Source organism: Cervus canadensis, chromosome 26 (assembly GCF_019320065.1).
Source record: "Cervus canadensis isolate Bull #8, Minnesota chromosome 26, ASM1932006v1, whole genome shotgun sequence".
Lineage (NCBI taxonomy): Eukaryota > Metazoa > Chordata > Mammalia > Artiodactyla > Cervidae > Cervus > Cervus canadensis.
In genome coordinates, this window is record NC_057411.1 from 49,303,222 (window position 1) to 49,318,601 (window position 15,380).

At 56.4% G+C, this 15,380-nt stretch overlaps 1 protein-coding gene across 1 annotated transcript in view; it reads left to right on the forward strand.

Moving 5' to 3' along the window:
* Window positions 1-15,380, forward strand: part of SORCS2 (sortilin related VPS10 domain containing receptor 2) — a 488,906-nt gene that overhangs the window by 302,690 nt on the left and 170,836 nt on the right. The gene's annotated exons all lie outside the window — the stretch shown is intronic.

The following is a 15,380-nucleotide window of genomic DNA, read 5'->3' on the forward strand; positions in this document are numbered from 1 at the left end:
GCGTCTCTCTGTGCACGGGGGGCAGGGGGGCTGGGTCACGTTGCTCCTCTGGGACCCTCAGGGCAGGTGAGGCGTCTACCTCCCAGCTCTCTGCGTCACCCTTGGCTCTTCCACCTGAGTTCCTTTGGATGAAGGGGTTTAAAACAGCGGCTGGGCCTGGGGGCAGGGAAGGTTACCCTGGTGTCTGTGTCTGCCCCTGCCCTGGGCCAGCCTCCATCCAGGCAGAGTTGGGGGTTGGGGGGCGGTAGTGGCCGCTCTGGAGGGGAGAAAGAGTCTTCCTGGTCTGGAGTCCTGGCAAAGCAGCAAAAAACAGTCTGATCGCCTGCCACTTTTTTTTTTTTTGGTTGATTTGGTTTTTCGTTTGAAGTTTACTTTCTGTTTTCCTGGCCTGAGAGAGTCTCCTGACTCTGCTTTCCACCTGGTTGTGGGTCAGGGAACGTGGCCATTTCCAGGTACTGCCACTCATGCCAAGTTCTAGGAGAACTGGGGCTTTTGCAAGCCCAGGGTTGCCTCCTGACCCCCTTGGGACCCCAGAATGAGTCAGAGGAAGTACCCTCGGTGTGCCCCCAGCTGTCCTGCACGCTTGACTCCATTCAGAGAAACAGATCAGTGTCACGGAGAGGGACCTGGACAGGTCAGGCACCTCCTGGGAAATGGCGTGTAACCCTGCCCTGGGAATGGGAACACAGAGCCTGCCACTTGCTTGCACGCAGGGGCCCCACGTGGAGGGCGCTGGCGGATGTGACGGTTAAGCTGACGGTGGGTTACTGGGCCCAGAGGAGTCGGGGGAGGCGTGCACTTGGCAGGTTCTGCAGGGATCAGGCCCCTTTGTAGAGTTTTATGGAACACGAGGACTGGTGTGGACTGCCGTTTGCTGGGGGGTGTCCAGGGCATCTTGGTGGCACCTTTTAATGTGATGTCAGCTTTCTGCAGGCCGTCCCCCCCTCCCCTCTCTTTAACTTTCACTGCTGTAAAGGTTTCTTGATGGACAGAATCGGAATGTGGAGATGGGGAGGGCTGCTGGGGGGAGGGGGAACTTCCATGGGGACACTGATGCCTAGAGGGGACTTGGGACAGAAGAGAAAGGCAGGGGGTTGGTTTCGCCCATGCCTGCATCTCCCTAGACCCTGCCCGGGGTCTTCACATGCACGGTCGCACTCTGTTCCTGGAAAGGAGGGGTTAGTATCCCATTTTCCGGGGCAGAAAACTGAGGCCCAGGAAGGTGAGGCTACCACCCAATCATCACAGAGCTGGTGGGGGGGGAGCTGGGTTTGACCCCAGCCTCACCCGGGTCCAGAGCTGGGAGCTTCTCTTGTGGAGAGATGACAGTGAGTGGGAGGGAACGACCCCCACCCACTACCGCCGCCACACTCACAGCACCCCCAGCTCGGCCGCACCTGCCCCCTGAGCGGCCCTCATCCCGTGTCTGACTCCAGCCCAGGTCGGTAAGAGGACAGCTTACCAACCTCCAGGTAATCAAACCCTCATTCTGCTGTGAGCAGCTCACCTCTCCTGAGCTCCGCCCCCACCCTCTGAGCCGCGGGGCTCTCTTGGGGGGCGGGGTGGTCAGCGAGAGACACACCCAGGCAGCACCCCAGCCTAGGCCTGGGCAGAGCAGTGTGTGGCGCATGGAGGCCCTTCATCGGCCACGAGAGCTGAGCGCTGGGATGGGCAAGGACAGAAGCTCTGCCTCCCGCCCACTGCCGTCTTTCTCCCTGGGGTCACTGTGATTCAGAGTCGAGGCCAAGCAAGGCTCCTGGGGGCTGGTGCTGACCCAGGCCGGAGAGCCCTGTCCACCCCTAAGACTCTAGGCAGCAGTGGACACGGGAGGTCAAGCCACTCATCTCCTCTGCATCCTCCAAGTTCTGTCTGTCTAGCCAGCCTGGCCCTGAAGCCACCCCCAAGCTGCTGCTCTTGGCCCCTGTGAGGGGAGACCCCTCTGTGCATCACCAGCTGGGGTGTGACCGTGGCTCCAGGGCTGGCCCCAAAGGCTGTGTCCACCTTCGGAAACGAGACAGGCAGAGGCAACAGTGCAGGCACGGAGCAGGGAGTCTCCGAGGCCGGGAGGTCAGGGAAGGCTTCATGTAGAGCCAGGCCTACAGCAGGGAGGACAGACAGACCCAGGCCCTGCATGCAGCAACTGCCAGGATAAAGGGGGTGGGGCGGGGGTTAATGAGATGATGGGCAGGAACTCAGCAAGGGGGCTTCAGATAGGGCTTCCGAGCAGGCCAAGGGCACCAGGAATGAGGCGTCCATGCTGGTCCCCTGGGGGCTCGGGCAGAGGGAGGGTGGTCCAGGGGGCTCCAACTGGGGCACGCAGCAGAGTCGCCTCTGCAGACAACATCGGGACAGGGGTGCAGGCAGGGAGACGTTTGTGTCTTTAGGAAAAAAGAGAACACTGATCGGTGATGCCCTTGAGAGGGTATTTGAGAATTTTGCCTGGAAATACCACTGGGGGTAGACCTGTGCCCCGCACAAGCACTCAGCTGATGTTGAAGGAATGAATGAATGAGTGAGTGAGCGTCACAAGCAGCAGCTGGTCCTGCTGAATGGATGCCATTGCCTTGTAGTTTTTTCTGATCCCCGGATTCCCCCTGCACCTAGGAGAGCAGGCGTGGAGGGCCCGTGGTGTGCTGTGGGGCCCCCTGAATTTGAGGGGGGTCCGGGGAGCAGCACCTAGACTGGGGGCCCCTGTCCTCATTCCAGCTCTGACATGACCCCCCAGCCAGGGGACATCAGGGAGGTCCCAGGTATCTCATCTCTTACTGGGGCGATGATCAAGGGAAGACGTGACAAGTGGATTCAGAAAGCACCTTGCTTATTTTACTGCCACTCAGAGTATACATTGACAGTTCCCAAAGGCGCCCCCTCCCCCATGTCTGCCACCGGTGATGTCACCGTGTGTTTTAAATGCACGGCCCTTGGTGCTCAGCTGATTCTCAAGAAATACAGGAAGCAGAAAACCGCAGTCGCTGTTACAGAAAAGGCTGATGTGAGACCATGTCAAATGAAGAGCCAGAAGCCACAGGGGTTGGTGAGGGTGGAGGAGAGAGTGGGGGCCACGTGCTGGTCTGCGAGCTTCTGAAGGGTGGTCCTAGGGGTCGGGGAGCAGCCCAGGCACTCTGCACACTGCCCTTAGTGCTCAGCCGATTCTCAGGAAACATGGGAGCAATGGGCTGGACTGGGGCTGGGGTGGGGCCCCGTCAGGAGAAGCAGAAATGTCCTCTCATCATTGCATTCATGCATTCGCTTGTCTGTAGCTTCCCCGTTCCTCAGCCACCCCTGGCGATCATGCAGAGTACGCCGGGCCCTGGTCCAGAACCAGATGTCAATCGTCATTTATTTGTGTGGACGTGGGGCATGACTTGGGGGTTTGCATCGTCACCTGCATTGCTAGATGAGAAAACAGTCTCTCGGGAAGCTGGACGAGTTGTCCAGGTCACCCGGCTGGTGGGGTAGCTCAGCTCTCACCAATGCAGTAAACATATTGTGTCTGTACTTGGCATTGAGCAAGGTTCGAATCCAGTTCTGCTGGATGCCAGAGCACGTTCTGTCACACCCTCGAGCTCACCAGGCACCCTGCGGCAAAGTTCCAGGGAGCAGATAAGGGTCCCCACATCAGTGCAAGCCCAGCCCAGCCCAGCCCGCTTTGACGGAGGTGGGGGATTCAGTAACGTGCTGTGGCCAGACCAGACCCCATCTGACCATGGCTGAGCTGTGTGACTCTGGAAGATCCCATTTCTTCTCCAGGCCTCAGTTTCCCCCTCTGTAAGATGAGGAGGTTCTCCAAAGCCCCTCCCAGCTCCAGCATTCTGGACTCTCCTGGGCTCCTCCCAGTGGAGGAGCAGCAGGTGGGGAGTGAGATCCCCGTGGGCAGAGCCCAGACTGCTCTGTCCACTGGGTGTGCTGGCTTCTCCTCCACGGGAGGGCAGGGTCCAGCAGGTCCCCACACTCCATCTCAACATCAAGCCCCATCCATTCGGCCGATGTGGGTTGAGGTCCTACTATGCGCCAGGCGACATGCTTGGTGCTGGAGAGTGAGAACCCTTGGTCCAATCTTATAGATATCAGATTCAGATGAAGCGCCTACTATGTGGTACAGATACCAGATGTAGTTTAAGTACCTACTGCACGGGGCAGATACCAGATGCAGATTAAACACCTAGCTGGGCACTGGAATAGGGAGGTGAGCTGGACAGACAGTGCAAACCTTCTTCAACCTTTGAGACTCTGGTGGAGCCCTGGGAAACCGCACCTCTCCTGCTGCTGCATTTGTGTGGGAGGAATAAGAACAGGGCCCAAAGTGAGCCCTTCCAGTGCAAGAGGTTTACCCCATCGTGAGTCTGATCTGGAAAAAGATCGGGTCCTTTATTCACAGGGGCGCCTGCATGAGCGTGAGTGGAGGGTCTACCTCTCCAGTTACCGGCAATGGATAGGTTTTGCAGGAAGATGTGAATGCTATTAGGAGTCCATTTAGCAACAATTACAGACTAAGCAGCACTGTATAGCTCCTTAAGAGACCACTTTGCAACCTGTCTTACAAAATGAATATCCTTTTATTTTTGTCTTGCCAGTAGTGTAACCAGAGCTCCCACCTGGATGCCCATGGGCACGACATTCTACCATTGTCATGGCATGACCTGAGACCCCGGGGGCCCCTAGGATCCCTCAGCATCCCCGTACACCTTCTGTGCTGTCTGAATTCCTGATTTAGCTTTGGACTAGCAGCGCATTTCTGACTTGGCCCGGAGAACCCCTTGGCAGGGCGAGAGGGTGTGTAGTCACAGCCCAGGGGGAGCCGGTCAGGGCACGGAATTGCTTTCAAGTGTCATGGTTTATATTAAAAATTCATGTGAATTTTCACTTTATTTCATGATGTGTCAGCGCTGGTTTGAATGCTTAAATCACACACAGAGACACACAGTTTCAACAAAAAAATCTCTGTTAACCTGATGACCCAGGAGAAGGCTCTGGTTTTAAACCTCAGGACCCCTGGCCCAGCCACCAGCAGGCACCCTCCTGGGGCCGTGACTCCTCATTTGGGAAGCACGGGGTCAGGACAAGATCTCCATCGATTCATCTACTTGTTCATTCTGCTCACTCACCCGAGACATCCTGAGAAACTGCCACGAGCCAAGCACTCAGGGTGGAAATGAATCAGGCCAAAAATCTCTCCTTAGAGAAGCTCGGTGTCACAGAGCACAAACCATGGTTGGTAAGAGACCGGTCGTCCTGAAGAATGGACCGACTTCTGAAGGCTCTTGATGTACCAGGCCTCCTATGGGGAGTTTAATGTACGCTACCTCTGATCCCTGCAACCCCCTTTAAAGCAAGGGCTTGTACATCATCTCACAGGTGAAGGAACCAACAGGTTCAGGGTCTTCTCTAAGGCCACACGTGTAGGACAGGTAATAGGCACGCTCTGTCTCTCCATCTCTGCCTCTGTCTCTTGTTAACAGTTGTTTTGTGGCTTCGGTCGAGTCCAACTCTTTGCGACCCCAACGACTGTAGCCGGCCAGGCTCCTCTGTCCATGGGGTTTCCCAAGCAGGAACACTGGAGTGGGTTGCCAGGTCCTTCTCCAGCCTCTGTCTCTATCTCTCCTCAAATACTTGGGGTTCCTGGGCCTTTTGTCCCAATCCTGGTCTCCAACTCTGAGCCCTCTCTCTAGTATAGAGACCCTTCTCGACGTAGAGACCCCGCCCCATCCTGGAATGCACGCCCCGCCCACTTACCTGGAGGCCCCGCCCCCTCCAGGGCAGAGGCCCCCGCCCCTCCCTGCTGTGGAGGCTCCGCCCTTTTCTGGCATGAGCCCCGCCCCCTTCTCCCGCTGATCTCCTGGCTCAGCTCCCTGGTCTTGTTTCTTCATTTTGGCCTCCGCAGTGCATGGTGGGGGTCTGTCCTCAGGAGGGAGCCGAGGTCAGCCCCGTCCCATGGCCTTGGCCGTTCACAGACCCTCCTGCTGTCACTCAGAGGACTCCAAGGTGGGGCGATCTCTGTCTGACCTGCCCACATTAAGAGCAGCAGCCCCGAGGCATGCTTGCTGCACCCCCCACCCCCATGCCGGATGGTCAATCAGAGGTTTTTTCCCCGGAGCTTGGAAGCCCAGGTATGCGCCAGTGTTTTAAAGATCGTGTTTAGCGTCAAGGCCTTCATTTTGTTCCTCCTCTCATTGAGATGGGTTGTGTGACTGTAGCTTTGAAATCTTCTCCCGGAGTGTTGACCAGCATCTCCCTGCTCTGCAGAAGCGTCTGACCAGAAAGGGCCAAGGCACAGAGTTGGGGGGTTCTCGGCTTGAGGGGGTTCACATGCCAGCATCTCCCCATCCTGGCTCTCTGCGGTGTAATTTGGGGATCACAGGAAATAATGCATAGGGTAGCACCGTGCTGGCCCCTGTGGTAAGGATGCTGCGTCCGTGTTGGACAGCGCCAGGAACTGGTGCCCCTCCAGTGAGCCAGGCCAGTACGTGGCCTGTGGGCACAGTGCCCGCGCCGCGGGGACTCTGGGACGATCAACCCCGTCACTCCCCGTCTTTCTGACGGTGCTGTCAGGCCTGAGCCTGGACCCCTGCTGTGTCCTCTCATCAACCTGGGGGGACCCACCATCTCCTTGTTGTCAGGAAAGGAGGGCTTGAGATGCACATTGAGCTTCAGGAGGCAAGCTCAGGGGTGTCCGCGCCCGTCCTGGGCAGCTGCGGAGCTGGCCGCACCCATGTCTGTGTCCTGCTACAGTACAGGGACGTGGGCACCCCGGTGTGGCGCCCTTGCATGCAGTGCTTACACTCAGGCTGCCTCTCTGGATCTGTGCCCGACCAGGGCTGCCCCCTCCATGAGGAGCCCCTCAGCAGCCATCAGGTGCTCCCTTGGAGTGAGTGTGCTCCACCAGTGAAGGGGCTGGGCGCCGGCGGCATCAGTTCTCTGGGGCAGGAGGTGGGCAGGTCTGCTGGAGATGCTTGCCTCCCAGGGAGTGTTCATGGTGCCCTGCGCTCCTGCATGCTTGCAACATGAGGCATGCCCAGAGAGTGCTCTCCAGGCAGGATGCATGTGGGCCACCCGTTGGGGGACCAGGCCTTCCTGGGAGGACCTGGATGGGCTGTTCTCAAGGGCAAGGCTGGAGGAGTCCTCAGGATGAGATCAGATGTGCTGGTTTGCCTGTTTTTTTTTTTTTTTTTTTTTTTAAGAAAGCTCTTTTGCTGTGGTGGGGAGACTAGAATGGACTGAGGGAAAGCCACTCTTCACCCATCTACCTGCCCACCTACCCACCCATCCATCCATTCATCCAGCCACCCATCTATCCATTCAACCACCCACCCATCCATACATCCACCCACCCACCCACCCACCCATCCATCCACCCACCCACCCACCCACCCATCCATCCATCCACCCAACCATCTACCCACCCATCCACCCATCCACCCATCCATCCACCCATCCATCCATTCCCCACCCACCCATCCATTCACTCATCCAGCCATCTAATGGGCATCCGTCTGGCTCCAACACTGGTGGGGTCCAGCTGAGTGATAAAGAGGCTGAACCGAGGTGGGCAGGTTCACGGGGAAGACAAGGACACAGTCAGGAGATGTCTTGTGTTTAGATGATGCCCCAGCCTTCTGGTATGAGCAGTGGGTTAACAGGGACACGGGAGGGCCCTGGAGAAGCAGCAGACCTTCGGGGGAGTATTACTAGCCCAGGATGGGAAAGCTGAGTCCACTGGCCTATGGCATCCAGAGGTGATGCCCAGGATGCTCTCAGGTTGGCTAGGCTGGAGTGGGAGACAGTGCTCAGGGCTCATGGTACAGAATAGTCACGTGTGCCCACTGCAGTTCTGATTGTGTGGGGGGATCTCTCAGGGGGCCCCCCTTAGCTTGGGCAGGCCTCCCAGGCCTCTTTCCTGTTCCGGAGTTCTCTGGTCAGCCTCAGCATACAAGATGAGGCAGGTGGGTTGGTGTCTTCATCCCCACCCACCTTGGCTCTCTGAGAACAGTCAAGGCTCCTGGAAACCTCCTGAGGCCCCAGGCATCACCCCCTGCCCTGGCTTGGTGCCAGATCCCAGAGGTCAGTTACCAGGAGTGGGAGCCCCTGCCTGGAGGGAAAACAAGCCAGCTTTTAGGGCCTGCAGGGCAGGGGGAAGTACACTAGAGGTAAACAGGCCTTCGCTTCCAATCAGCGATGGTCTCCATTTCCCTGGAGCGCCAGGCATCCTGTCCCGTCCAGGAGAAAAATAGCTCAATTGGGCCTGACGGTGCACAGAGCTTCCATCTCAGACATGGAGTGAAGCCCTCAAATTTCCAGCTAATGCGTGGAAATGATGCCCTCCTGAAGCCAGTAGATTATTGCTGGAAGAGAGGAGAGAAAGGGAAAAAAGCCTTCTCAGAAAACATGCCTCCTGGGCTCTGGCCTCTGGAGCTAATAAACAGAGAAGGAAAGGGATCCTGGATTTATTCTCTCTTCTGCAGGTGATGCAGAGTCTAAGACCCCAAAAGCCACAACCAAAACTCAACTAGAGTGCATCAAAAAGGCCATCCGGGCACATCTTGGCGACTGCCCACCTGTGTGTCAGGGACTCCATCCGCACTCGCAGGTTCCAGGGACCTCGTGACGCACACCTGCGGCGCTCCGCTCACTGCTCCCCATGCTCACGTGTCAGTCCTCCCAGGCTGTGGAGTGAGGGGGAGAGAGGCTGGGCTGGGACCACGGGGAGTTGCCCAAGGGCACAGCAGCATCCCCAAGGCAGTGATTGTGGCCACCGCGTTAGAGATGAGAAAACAGGGGCCCACGGGCGAGGCGACGGGGTGGTGAGCACGTCTCTCGGGGGCCCACGTTGCATGAGTCTACTCTTTCATTACTGCAGGCCCTGAGAGGCCCTAATGTTTGCTGGACCTGCCGGCCTCCCTTGATAAATTAAAGCCTTTGGGTGGCTCTGCCTTCAGGGCAAACCAGGGTGCGCATCCTTGGCTGGCCCAGAAGCAGCGCTGCCACGTCTCAGAGCCCTTGGGAGGCAGTTGATCACCATCCCATGGAGCTCAGACACCTTGAGAGTCTTGGTCTCCAGGTCGGCCGACGGGGAGTGGACGCTCAATCCAGTGACTGCCTCCCTCTTGGCCCTGCTGTTTTTCTCCTATCTCAGGTGCTAGAAAGGAGGGCATTGCTCAGCTGCACTGCCAGCCTGCCCAGAGGGAGCCCTGGAATGGAAAAGCTCCTTTCTCTTCGTGGGTGGTGTAGACACCCCCCCCCCCCACCAGCCCATTGTGGTGCCATGTCTCCACATTGGATGTGGCCTCCATTGCGGAGACAGAATCCCTGGCTGGCTCCAGACGCGAGACATGATGGACAGTGCTGTCCTTTGGGTGGGAGAGGATGTGATGGTTTATTCTCTAGTGCCCCAGGGCTGCCGAGGGGACCCACGCACGCAGAGAGAGCACGCCGCGTGGCACTGAAGGTCAGTGGCTGAGTCCTGTTTAGCCGGTGGCAGAGGAGATGCTGCCCCCAGGCTGAGGGCCCTGTCGTGAGCCTCCTGAAAAGCATGAACCTGTTCCTTGTTCCCCTTGGTGCTCCTGCTCAGCTTCCCCATTAAGAATCGGCACTTAAGAAAACTGCTTCTGATCAGCTGTTGGCTGCAGCCTGAATTTCGTCTCTCTCCCCTTCAAAGACAAATGCTCAGAAAATAGAGGCAGGCAAAGCATTTGTCCTTGTGCAGTGTGAGCTCTTAGGAAGCTTGACAGGTCATAGCCTGGTAAAAACGGCTTAAAATTGAACGTGATTTCTGTGTGGGGGAAAACCTGATCTCAACGAGGAGGCCCTTGATAAATAAGAGTGCCTCCAGCTTCTGCTCTCTTTTATTTATTCATTTATTTAGCACCAGTACTGGGTCCCCACCTCCCCAAACCACCGCCCTGGCTCTACCCCAAGGCTACACAATCGACTCCTGCTGTGATGTGTCAGCTGGCCGTCTCCAGCCCTTTGTCCCCTCGGGCACACAAGCAGAACCCCGGGGGTGGTCGTTAGCACTGCCATCTTCCTTACCCTCCACACCCCGCCCATCGTGGACGCCCATGGGTGCCCGGGGCCTCTCTCATCTCCTCTGCCACCCCTACCCGAGCCACCCTTCCTCTTGCTGGGTTCACCCCAGTGGCCGCCTCATGACTCCAGTCCCCTCCGACCTGCGTCCCTCAGCTTCCAGAGCTCAGCTCTGCCGGGGCACCTGGCCTTCTATATTTCTCCATGTGAAACCCAGGCTGTCTGCCTCCAGCCTCATCTCATGCCCAGAGGCTCCTGCCTGCTGACCAACTGGCCATCAGAAGGGGCGCTCCCTTCCAGCTCAGGCGCTTCCCCATGTTCCTCTCGCTCAGCGTGCATGCTCCTGAGTCCCGCCTCTCCTAAAGTGCTTAGGGCAGGCAGCACCACTCCATTCCCTTGCTAGGGCCAAAAAATGACCCCCAAAGATGTCCACGCCCTAATCCTCCAGACCTGTGAATACCTTACCTCTCGTGGCCAAGAGGACTGTGCAGAGGTGATTAAGCTAAGAATCTTGAGGTTGAGCGATTATCCTGGATAATCCCTGTTGTCACAGTAATCCTTATAAGAGGAGGCAGGAGGATTAGAGGAGGAGATGTAACAAGGGAAGCAGGTGGTCACAGAATGGGAGGGCTGGGGGGAGTCAGGAGAGAAGGGAACCGGGAGACTGGAAGGTGTTATGCTGCTGGCTTTGAAGATGGGAGGGGCCGCAAGCCAAGGACCACAGGCTCCTCTAGGAGCTGGGAAAGGCTGAGAGTGGATTCTCCCCTGGAGTCTCCAGAAAGGAACCAGCCCCGCCCACACCTGGACTCAGACCTCCAGAACTGAAGACAACACACCTGTGATGTTATAAGTTATGAGAGGTAGTTGGCCACAGCAACCGCAGGGAACTCAGGCACTAGGGCCCCAGGGTGCTGGGGTCCCAAGGCCCCCGAGTTGGTGGGGACCGGGAACACCACCGTGTCTGTGCTTGTGGAGAGCCAGCACCATGGGCTTCCCTGGGGCCCCAGGGCACCTTACCCTGTTGGTCTCATTGCCACTGCGGTGAGGGTTCAAGGGCTTCTCCTCGGAGTGAAAGGAGCTTGGCAATGTGGGGTCCTAGATGAAGGACAGTGGGCAGGCGTGTGTCTGTGGGGAGCTGGGGGTGATGATGGGCGTGATGGTGCTGGTGCAGGCAGCGGGCAATTACAGCAGCCCTGGGGAGAGGAAGGCGAGGCCCCCTGACATCCTGGCAGTGGAGACACAAGTGGTCCAGGCAGAACTGGAACGTGGGAAAATGCCCTGAGCCCCTCTGAGCCTGGCTGGTGAAGTGGGCGCTGACATCAGGGGGGTTTCTGTGAAGATTCAGCAAGGTGATTTCTGGGGTGCTGGGCGTGGGGTGGGGCACCAAGCCGTTGGCGATCCCAGGAGCAGTGCTGGTGACACTGTTACCCGCTGAAGCCACACAGGGGCTGAGCCACAGGCGTCCACGGACGGGAGAGCAGCCTGCAGCTCAGAGAGATGGAGTGATTCCTCGGGGTCAGGGTGGTACGCAGGCGTGGCACAGCTGGGCCCCACCCGGGCAGAGGTTCTTACCATGCCACCCTGCCTCCTGGCTCTGTGGGGGCGCAGGGTGAGTGGAGGGCCAGCGGAAGGAAGCCCAGGGCAAGTGCTTTGTAGACCTGTTTTCAGTATCAGCCTGTCACCCAGCTTTGGCAGTTGTGCTATAATTTACAGCCGTGCCCTTCCTCCCCTTATATGCAAATACTCTGGTTTCCAGGAATCTCACAAGTCATGTGGCTTATCCAAGAGGTGTGGCTGAGAAATCGTTAGACACAAGGGAAGATATAAATCCAAGGAAGAAGTGTCTCTTGTACTTTCAGGGATTAGATTAGCAGGGAGGCTGGGACAAGCCGCTTCACCTCCCTCTGAGCTAGGCGCGAGTTGGACATCACCCCCTACCTACATCACTGCCTGGAAGTCTCTATGGGAAGGACTTGGGGCTACATACGTGCAGCGGGAAGGAGGCCTGACCAGCCCGTGGTGTCAGGCTTGGGTGTCGGAGTGACGGGGTGGCAGCTCCCGTGTCACATGGCAGCTGTCTGTATGTGACATCTGAGGGGCCTTCCATTTCTAGTGTCTTCTGTTCTACTTGGCTTCCTCTGATAAATCAGCCACCAAATAAATGCCTGTCCTCCCCCTCCCCCTCCCCCTGTGCTGTATTAGTCAGGACTAATTTGATTGCAAGTAATATGAAGTCACTCAAACAGGAAGAGCAACACATTGGCTTATGGAACTGTGAAGACCAAGGGTAGATCTTCCTTCAGGCACAGCTTGATCCAGGACCTTTAATAGTGACATTAGGACTCAGCGTCTGTCTCCCCACTTCTTAACTTTGCTCTCTTGGAGCCAAACTTCAGTCCTAGGCACAATTTGGCTGTTTGGCAGAACAGATGACCTCTGGACACCCCAGACACATATGATCTGTAGCACCACGATCTCAGAAGGGGCAGGGGTCCTTCTCCAAGTAGTTTCAACACAGAACCCAGGGAAGACTCTCATTGGCTGGGCTGGGGTCATGAGACCTGTTCCTGAAGCAGTGGGTGTGGCCAGAGGGAGCTTGTGCTCTGACTGGCCAGGTCCGGTCATGTGTTCTCTGAGAGGTAGGGGTCAGCCCAACCAGAATGGAATGCAGTGAGGGAAAGATGAGTCTCCAGCCAGGTAAGTGAGATTTCATAAGAGCAGGTAGAAGCTCGGACAGCTTTGTGCCCATGTCCACCAGCATTTACTGACGTTGCTCCTGTTGAATCACTTCTAACTATACTGTTTAAAAAGTCATTCCTTTTTTGAGGATTTTTTCTTTCAAGCCTCCAACTCTCTCTTCCTGTCTCTTTAAACACAGCAGTAAGTGTATATTTTTAGCTTGAAAGAAAGACCTCACAGCTAGACTTTTCAGCCAGCTTGCCTTCCCGTGGAAGTGCCCTGCCTGCAGTGTTCCAGATGTGGACCCCAGTGGAGCTGGGGGGCTTTGGGTGAGGAGCTGGGGGAGGGGTTCCCCATGCCAGCAGGCCCTGAAGGCAGGCCAGAACTGAAGGCATTGATAATCTACCTGTCACTGGTCCCTTCCCCTGCTCTCGCCGCTGTGGGGTGAATTTTGGCAGCCACTGGCCTCCTGAGACCCTGTGTCCTCAATGGGGCCTGTTCTCTGCACAGGAAGGGAAGACTATGATAAAGCTTAGGAAGGGCCCAGCACCCAGCCAGGTGTATAGTAGGTGCTCAATTAATGCCTGTTCCTTCCTACTCATGCCCACAGCCCACTGCCTGCACAGAGCTCGTCATCGGGGTGCGTCTCAGCCATCTTCCCCAGATGGGCAAAGGCTCCTCCAGGGCCCACACCATGTCTTACCCATCTTTGCCCCCAGGCCTGCCCAGGACAACCACGTCACAGGCCCCTGGGGACTGACTAGAACGTACACATCAGCTCCAGCTCTGGGGGCACAGGGAAGCTGGCTATGAAAGGCGAGATGGGATGGACAGAGAGAGTTCGTTCTAGGGTGGTTCTCAAAGCCTGGGGTGAGTTGAATGTAGCACCAACATGAATCTGCTGATGAGCAGGGCTGGGGCTTGGGGCTGGTGGTGATGGGAGACAGCAACTCCTCCTCACCATACGGGAGGCAGCCTGGGATGCCTGATTCAAGGTTGAGCTCTGTTAATTGCACTAACAGTTGTAGTGACTGCCCAGGACTTGGCCCCTCTTTCCGGCTACCCTGTTCCTGAGGTTTTTGGGTCACCCCCTCGGTTGCTTTGAGCTGGCTATTTAAGAGATGCTGGATAGAGCTGTAAAAAATGGGACTGAAATTCTCAAGGGAAAATACCTTTGATATCACTTGTCTGCATGTCTCAGAACATCACCACCCCTTCCCACCCCGAGAAATGATTGCTTTTATAAATGGGATTCTTGGGTCAGAGTTCTGTGGGGCCTGTCCCTCCATCCTGTTTGATGGGTACACAGTGACCCCCCTACTCTGGCTCAGAATTCAACCCCACGCGCTACCAAAAAACAATAAAGCCCCTCTAGGCCCCGGCCATGGTGAGTTTCAAAGCCCAGGAGAGCCAACAGACATGGAAATGGGCAGTCCTAACACGGGGTGGGTCGTATGTGCTGGACCAGAGGGTGACAAGGGCCACGACCTGCAGAGAGGCACCAGGCAGAGGCCACGGCCCCACAGAGCAGCAAAGAGCCCACCCAAGTGGGCACCGTGCCCAGGGCAGCGTCCTTCTGTCTCTTGGGTCATGGTCGGACTGGGTGGGGTTTGCCACGATGAACTTGGTGTCAGATTTGGATTCCCAGCTCCCTCCCTGCAGACGTTGGCTGCCTCCCCTTGGGAACACAAGGCGCCCGATAGCCTAGCTTCTCATCAGATGACTTTTATGTTATTTAAAAAAATTGATCAGCGCTTCCTGGGCCGGGTCCCAGTTTGTGAAAGGAGACTGTGATTAGGTGTGTGAATAAATGGTAATACACAAATAATACCAGCCTGTAATTACTCGGGTATAGGAGAATCATTACATGGGTAATTATGCTCTGTAGCCGGCAGCCCTGCCCGCTGCGCGGTTCCTGGTGTTCTTAATGGCTGCGGGCGCTGTAACAGCCTCACACAGCCCATAAATAGATACCTAAGGACATGGCCGCGATAGGAATTCTAATTGTCATGTAATTAGACAGCAATTAAATAGTTATTTGTCCCACATAAATCAGCCGTTATATGTCCTCCAAAGTCCTGCGATACTTTTAACAAAATGTGGTTGTCGGGCAAAGAAATACATATCTTTTCTTCCCTAGAGCGAGGGCCCACGTGAGTCCAGCATAGTCGTTTCTAAGGGTCTTCAGCAGCGTGTGTGATATCACTGGGGTTTCTGGCCTCTGAGTTGACCCGTCCTTTTTCTGGCCTCTGCGTGGAAGGTGAAGATTCCAGGAAGGCTTGCTCCTGGAAGCCTTGCTCTCCCCAGGCACTGGTACTTTTCACCAAGGCGAGGAGGGTAATCTTGTGCTAAAACCTGGATGGTTGGGACTTCCCTGGTGGTTAAGATCCCACGCTTACAGCACAGAGCGCACAGGTTCGGTTCCTGGTCGGGGAACTAAGATCCCCACATGCCGCACTGTGTGGCCAAAAGAATGAAACCTGGTTGGGGTTTTATTAAAATATGTTATTTTATTTAATAAAAATAAAACCAGGGCAGGGGCATCTCTAGACCACGGCACTGATTTCTCGGACAAAGCAGCGTCTGTTCCCGCCCCAGCTTTCTCAAGTTCTCGCTAAACTGACCAGGAAGATGGAGCGTAGATGAACTGCCAGAGATGGAGACTAAGCTAGGACCTGTGA